Source organism: Physeter macrocephalus, chromosome 11 (genome assembly GCF_002837175.3).
Source record: "Physeter macrocephalus isolate SW-GA chromosome 11, ASM283717v5, whole genome shotgun sequence".
Taxonomy (NCBI): Eukaryota; Metazoa; Chordata; class Mammalia; order Artiodactyla; family Physeteridae; genus Physeter; species Physeter macrocephalus.
The window spans coordinates 124,991,813-125,000,335 of NC_041224.1; the positions used below are offsets into that span (position 1 = coordinate 124,991,813).

General features: G+C 33.9%; 1 pseudogene; it reads right to left on the reverse strand.

Annotated features, from left to right (window-relative positions):
- Positions 1-2,944: 2,944 nt before the first annotated feature.
- On the reverse strand, positions 2,945-7,445 carry LOC102975379 (U2 small nuclear ribonucleoprotein A'-like; annotated as a pseudogene).
- Between the last annotated feature and the right edge of the window lie 1,078 nt (positions 7,446-8,523).

The following is an 8,523-nucleotide window of genomic DNA, read 5'->3' on the forward strand; positions in this document are numbered from 1 at the left end:
TTTTTAGTACTCAGAGTTATTCTGTTGTCTGGATATACCATAGTTTATTTATCCATTTACTTACTGAAAGACATCTTGGTTACTTCCAAGTTTTGGCAATTATGACTAAAGTTACTATAAACATCTATGTACAAGTTTTTGTATAGAAATAAGTTTTCAGCTCCTTTGGGTAATACCAAGGAGTGTGATCACTGGATCACATGGTGAGAATATGTTTAGTTTTGTATGAACCATCAAAATGTTTTCCAAAGTGACTGTACTATTTTGCATTTCTACCTGCAGTGTATGAGAGTTCTTGTTGCCCTACATCTTCATCATTTGGTGCTGTCAGCATTCTGGATTTTGGACATTAGATAGGTGTGTAGTGGTATCTCATGGTTTTAATTTGCATTTCCCTGATAACATATGATTTGGAGCATCTTTTCATGCATTAATTTATCAACTGTAATCTTCTTTGGTGAAATGTCTGTTAAGGTGTTTGGCCCATTTTTTAATTCAGGTGTTTTTTATTTTTGAGTTTTTAAGTGTTCTTTGTATATTCTGGATAATAGTGTTTTATCGGAAGTGTCTTGCAAATATTTTCTTCCAGTCTGTGACTTGTCTTCTAATACCCTTAATATTATCTTTTGCAGAACAAAAATTTTTAATTTTAATCAACTCCAGCTTATCAATTATTTCTTTCATGTATTGTGTCTTTACTGTTGTACCTAAAAAGTCATCCCTATATCCAAGGTCATCTAGATCTTCTCCTATTTTATCTTCTAGGAGTTTTATAGTTTTGCATTTTACATTTAGGCTTAAGGTCCATTTTAAGTTAACTTATGTGAAGAGTGTGAGGTCTGTGTCTAGATTAATTTTTTTGGCATGTGGATGTCCAGTTGTTCTAGCACCATTTGTTGAAGAAACTGTCTTTGCCTCATTGTGTTGCCTTTGCTCCTTCATCATAAGTCAGTTGACTACATATTTTAGGTCTATTTCAGGACTCTCTATTCTGTTCCATTGATCTATGTGTCAGTTCTTTTGCTAATAGCACACTCTTGATTACTGTAGCTTTATAATAAGTCTTGAAGTTAAATAGGATCAGTCCTTCAACTTTGTTATTCATTTTCAACACTGTGTTGGTTATTATAGGTCTTTTTCCTCTCCATATAAACTTTAGAATCACTCTTTCCATATTTATAAAGTGACTTGATGGGATTTTGATCAGGATTGTATTAAATCTATAGATCAATTTGGGAAGAACTGACATCTTGACAATACTGTCTTTATATCCATGAACATGAATGTATCTCCATTTATTAGTTCTTTGATTTTATTCATCACACTTTTATAGTTTTATTCACCTAGATCTTATAATATTTTGTTATACTTAAGTATTTCATTTGGGGTATAATATAATAATAATATAACATAGTAATTTATATTATTATAACATGATAATATAAATGGTATTGTGTGTTTACTTTCAAATTCCACTCTTTCATTGCTGGTACACAAGAAAGCAACTGATTTTTGTATATTAACCTTACATCCTGCAACCTGCTATAATTGCTTTTTAGTTCCAGGAACTTTTTGTTGATTCTTTCAGATTTTCTTTATAGACTGTCATATCATCTGAGAACAAAAACAGCTTTAGGTTCCCCTTCACAATCTGTTTACCTTTTATTTTCTTTTCTAGCTTTATTGCACTAGCAAGGACTTGTAGCACAATGTTGAATAGGTGTGATGAGAGAGTATGTTCTTGTCTTGTACCTGATCTTAGTGGAAAAGCTTTGAATGTCCCACCTTTGAGTATAATGTTAGTTGTAGGCCTTTTGTAGATAGCATTTAACATGTTGAGAAATTTCCTCTCTATTCCTAGTTTACTAAAAATTTGTGTCATGATTGGGTATTGTATCTTGTCAAATACTTTTTTGTCATCTATTGATATGATCATGTGATTTTTCTTTTTCACCCTGTTGATGTGATGGATTACATAAATTGATTTTCAAATATTGAATCAGCCTTGCAGTCCTGTAATAAATCCCATTTGATTGTGGTATACAACTATTTTTATACATTTTTGGATTGGAATTGCCAATATGTTGTTTCATATTTTTGCACCTATGTTCATGAGATATATTGGTCTGTAGTTTACTTTTCTTGTAACTGTGTTTGGTACTAGGGTAATGCTGACCTCATAGAATGAATTAAAAAGTTTTCCCTCTGCTTCTATACTTTGAAAGAGACTATAGAGAATTGGTACCATTTCCTCCTTAAATGTTTAGTTGAATTCACCAGTGAACCCATTTGAACTTTGTGCTTTCTGTTTTGGAAAATAATTAATTAAATTTGTTAAAAGATACAGGCCTATTCAGATCATCTATTTCTTTTTGTGTTAATTTTTTCATATCGTATCTTCCAAAGAATTGGTCTATTTTATCTATGTTATCAAATTATAGGCATAGAGTTTTTCATAGTATTCCTTTATTAGCTTTTTAAATTCCATGGGATCTGTAGTGATATTCCCTTTTTCATTTCTGATACTAACATTTTTCATCCTCTTTCTTTTTTTTTTAATTAGCTTAGCTAGATGTTTATTGTTTCTATTGATCTTTATGAAGAACAAACCAACTTTTGGTTTCACTGATTTTTTTTCTGCTGATTTACTCTTACCAGTTTGATGATTTCTGCTGTATGTTTATATACTTTCTTCTGCTTACTCTTTTTATATTCTTTTTGGGAGCACAGTGAATGTCCCTTATTTTTACTATTTGTAGAAAACTGGCATTCAGATTTCAAAATTTATATTACAAAGTTACCAGCAGCAGTTTTAGACATTTCAACAATGCTTTTGAACTCCACTTTGTTGACATAAGCAAGACTATTATTCCATATTCAAAAAGCAAGACTTGTCCCAGGTGGACATATTATATATCCTGTAGATACTCAGAGGCCACACTGCTCAGGACCCATTTGTGACTATGTCTTCTTCCATTTCCTCTTCACCATCAATCATCAGTGAGGCCTGATTGATCTGCATTCTCTGCCAGGTATCAGACAGACAATAGAAAACCCTTCAGGCACTCCACTTCAGTGAGGGTTGATGCATTAGCATTCTTGACTGCTTCTACATCCCCTGCCAGTGGCCCGCCTTTCTTTTTGTCACTTGGCAAACCATAACCTGGATTGAAAGTTTTGCTTCTTATGGAAATATCCTTTGCAAGTTGTGCCCCTTGTTTGCCCTTGAATGTTTTCTCTGCTTCCTGGTACTCTTTAAGTTCCACCTTCTGGAAATCCAATACTCTGACTTGTAGAACTTTATAAATTACATACAGTCTGCTATACTACTTCTTTGTTAGAAGATTTCTTAGAGTACTTAGATAAGTCAGTTATTTGAGAGATGTCAAAGAGTCCAGATCATCCAGTCCCACAAGATTATTGCTAGTGAGAATAAGTTCTGTCAGACAGGGCAGAGCCTGACCAAGTCCATCACCTATATGTCGTATTCTATTGTTGTTCACTAATAATTTTTTCAGTCTTCTGACTAAAGAAAAACCACCTAGTTTCCTGATTACATTGCCAGAAAAATCAATAGCATCAAACTGGTCTAAGGTAGCACCTAGATTTTCAGTGACAGGAATTTTATACTCCTGGAGGTCCAGCTTATGGTTCTGCATGGCTTTGGTGTACTGCACTGCCTGCTAGATCACCTCCATCATCAGCTTCACTATCCTCCTCCAGTGATGTTGTGCATCCACTGTCACACACCAGATATTCTCTTTGTTTACTTTGGAGTTAATATGGTTTTTTTTTTTTGCTAGTTTCCTAAGGTGGAAACTTAAATTATTAATATGGATCTTCTTTTCTAATATATGCATTCAATGCTATACATTTCACTCTAAGCATTGCTTTCACTGCATCCCACAAGTTTTAATTAGTTGTATGTTTTTATTTATTTCAAAATATTTTAAATTTTCTTTTGAGATTTCTTTTTTGTCCCATATGTTACATAGAAGGTGTGGTGTTTAATCTCTACATATTTGGAGATTTTCCAGGTGTCCTTCTGTTATTGATGTCTAATTTAATTCTATCGTGCTCTAATTGAAATCCCATGATTTCTATTCTTTCAGATTTGTTAAGATGTGTTTCATGAATGTGACCTATTGTGGTGAACTCTCCATGTGAGTCTGACAAAAATGTTAATTTTGCTTTTGTTGGATAAAGAGGTTTATAGAAGTCAATTATGTCCAGTTGGCTGAAAGTGTTGTTGAGTTCAACTATGTCCTTATTGATTTCAGCCTCATATATAGTAGATGAATATATTACTCCTTACATTTCTATCAGTTTTTGACTCAAGTAGTTTGATAATCTGTTGTTAAGTGCACACATGTCAAGAAATGTCTTCTTGGAGAACTGGTACCTTTGTCATTATGTAATGCCCTTTTTTATCCCGGATAATTTTTCTTACTTTAAAGTCTGGTCTGTCTGAAATTAACATAATTAACATTCTTCTTTGTTTTGATTATTGTTAGCATAGAATATTTTTCTCCATCCACTTACATTGTCTTTATACATATATGTATATGTATATATATATATACACATGTCTTTATAAATAAAGTGTATTTCAAGTTATAGTTGGGGCATGTTTTGGACCACTGGGCCACCAGGGAAGCCCCTGGGGCGTGTTTTTTGACCCACTCTAAGAATCTGTTTTTAATTTAGATTTAATTTAGACTATTGACATTCAAAATGAGTATTGATTTAGTTGGACTGATATCTACTATATCCATTATTATTGCCTGTGATCTTTGTTTCTATTTTTGACTTCCACTCTTTTTCTGTTTTTTTATGGTTTAAATTGGGCATTTTATATTATTTTATTTTCTCCCCTTTCTTGGCATATTAGTTACACTTTTTTTTTTTTTTTTGCTTTTTTAAATGTTTGCCCTAGAATTTGCAATATACATTTACAGCTAATCCAAGTCTCCAATAATACTAAATCCCTAAATACCTTCACAGGTAGTATGAATACTTTATAACAACCAAATTATCCTAGTTTCTGCCTTCTGTCCCTTGTATCATTTCTGACATTTATTTCACTTATATATAAGCATATATGAGCCTATACACACACACACACATACACACACACATATATGTAATTGAATGTGTTACTGCTGTTATTTTGGTGAACAAACTATTATGTTATATCAATTAAGAAAAAGAAGAGGTTTTATTTTACCTTCACTTTTTCCTTCATGCATGCTCTTCCTTTCTTTATGTAGATTGGATTTTCTGACCTATATTATTCTCCTTATGTTTTAAGAATTTCTTTTAACATTTCTTGCAAGGCAGGTCTAGTGGCAACTGATTCTCTCAATTTTTGAGAAAGCCTTTGTTTTTCCTTCACTTTTAAAAAATGAAGTATAATTGTCATATAACATTACATTAGTTTCAGGTGTACAACATGATTTGATATTTGTATATATTGCAAAAATAATCATCACAATAAGTCTAGTTCATCCATCACAATACATAGCTACATTTTTTTTCTTGTAATAAGAACTTTTAAGATCTACTTTCCTAGCAACTTTCAAATACGCAATACAGGATTATTAGTTATACTTTCCATGTTGTACATTACATCCCCAAGACTTACTTATTTTATAATTGGAAGTTTGTACCTTTTGACCACTTTACCCATTTTTTCCATCCCCTATCCCCCACTGCTGACAACAACTAATCTGTCTTCTGTTCTATGAGCTCATTTTTTTTTTTTTAGATTCCACATATAAGTGAGATCATACCACATTATTTGTCCTTGTCTGACCTATTTCACTTAGCATAATGCCTACAGGGTTTATTCATGTTGTCACAGATGGCAGGATTGCCTCATTTCTTTTGTATGGCTGAATTTTATATGTCACAATTTTTTATCCAGTAATCCATAGGTGGACACTTAGATTGTTTTGGCTATTATAAATAATGCTGCTATGAATATGGGGGTGCATGTATCATTTTGAGTTAGTGTTTTCATTTACTTTGAATATATTCCCAGAAGTAAAATTGCTGGATGATATAGTAAGTAGTTCTATATTTAATTTTTTGAGGTAACTCTATGTTGTTTTCCATAGTGGCTGTACCAATTTACAATTCTACCAACAGTGTACAAGGGTTCTTTCTTTCCACATCCACACCAGCATTTGCTATCTCTTGTCTTTTTAATGATGGCCATTCTAATGGGTGTGAGTGATATCTCATTGTGGTTTTAATTTGCATTTCCCTAATGATTAGTGATTGAGCATCTTTTCAGATACCTGTTAAGCTTTTGGGTATTCGTCTTCGGAGAAATGTCTATTCAGGTCTTTTGCCCAAGTTTTTTTTTAATTGGGTTACTGGTTTCTTTGCTATTGAGATGAAGAAATACTAAAGTATATATACATATAAAATATGTATATATATATATAAAATATTTTAATAGGTATATATAAATAAATAGTATAAATATAAAGTATATATAAATATATTTTGAGTAATTAATCACTTTTCAGGTATATGGTTGGAAATATTTTTTCCACTCTGTATATTGTGTTTTTCATTTTGTTGATGGTTTCTTTTCTGTTCAGAAACTTTAGTTTGTAGTCCCACTTGTTTGTTTTTGATTTAGTTGCTTTTGCTTTAGGTGTCATACCCCCCCAGAAATCACTATTAAGGCCCATGTCAAGGAGTTTATTCCCATGTTTTTCTTCTAGGAGTTTCATGATTTCAGGTCTTACATTTAAGTCTTTAATACATTTTGAGTTCAACTTTGTGAGTGATATAAGTTATGAGTCAATTTCGTTCTTTTACATGTGAATATTCATTATCCCAACTCCATTTATTGAAGAGACTCTGTTTTCTCCATTGAGTATTTTTGGCTCCCTTGTCAAGTATGAGTTGACTGTATACATACACATGGGTTTATTTCTGGACCCTTGATTCTGTTCCATTTGTCTATTTGTCTATTTTCATGCCAGTACCATACTGTTTTGATAACTCTACCTTTATAGTGTAGCTAGAAATCAGGAAGTGTAATGACTTTGCTCTGGGGGTCTTCAGCTCTGCTTGCCCACCTCTCATCTTGAGTGCCAGTGGAACATTTTCTAGGAGTTATCTCCAGTCCTCTGGTCAGATGAGACCAGAAGACAGTATCCACAGTGGGTGGGGCTGTGATTCAGCTCTTTGATAAGACATAGGCAAACTGGGCTCTAGGGTTCACAGAATTCTTTGTTTGAGGATCTAAATCAGGCAGATCTGCACCCTGCTGAGTTCCCTGGTTGGAGTGCACCCCAATGCAGTTCTGCAGATGAGCAAAGCTGCTGGTTGAGATTACTACTTGGGCACTGCAGGTATGAACTCAATACACCAAGATCTGGGTGCTGGTTGTTACAAGCCACTCCCCTCTGCTTCATCAAAGTCATATTCCCAGTGCTTGAGTCCCACAGATTCCCCTGCAATCCCTGCAGTGCCAGATCAGAGTAGGGACTCCCACAAAGCCATTCACAATGCTGGATTAGGGGGCTGGTTGTCTCCCTAGTTTCTCTTTTCCCATTAGAAACTGGAGGCTCAGGGGAGACCTCTCTCTGTGGTACTGTGCTTGCCTGAGGGAAGGGAAATTCAGTCAATAAGAAGCCATATCTCTTACCCTCCTAATGCACTCTGTCTTGATCTCTGAGGTGCTGGGGGTTGCATCGGACTCATCCCTGTGTTCTAGAATGTTCTCAGTGGTTTCTTGTTCTTGAATAGTTGTTAGTTGTCCTTGTGATGGGGAGGAAGTCAGGAACAACCTATGTTTTTATCTTGTTTTTATCTTTATTTCTGATGTTATTCCTCAGAAGTCCCTTTTTAAGTAAACCACAACCAACATCCTCACCTGTTGCAGGGAAAAGAGCAACTCCTTCCCAATGCAGCCCTCTCTCTCTTCTGTTAGTGCATGTAGGCAGCTTCAGCAAACTTTAGGCGTTGGGCTTCTAGTTTAAGGTGGATACCATTTCCTCTCTTCCTCACACTCCAGAAGGACTGTGGCAAGTTTTTGAAATAAACTTTTAGTGATACCTCCCCTTAATCCAGTTTTCCATGAAGGAAAATTGTCCCTCCCTTTTATAATTCTGAAGATATTTTCATCAACCATATTTATAAATCATGGTCTGTGGTTTTTTTTTTAAGGTAAATCTTACTGTATGGACTTCAAGGACAATACAAAAGGAAGGGAGAAGGGGAAGTAGCTTAGAGCAACCTAGAAGATTTTTGTTACTTAAAGTGAAACTTGAGTAAAATTTGTAATTTTTCTAATACTACAAAACAAAACCTACAACTTAAATATTACATCATTCACTTGGATGCAGACACGTAACAAAAGAAAGTACACTTTATTTTTGGACTCTTTCTACTAGCTTTTGGGCTAGTAGTGTTTAAGAAGTAAATTAAATCATTGCCTAAAGTCACATGTGTCAGTTTGGTTGCATGATCTTATAGCTTTTATTCAAACGTGGGCATGTT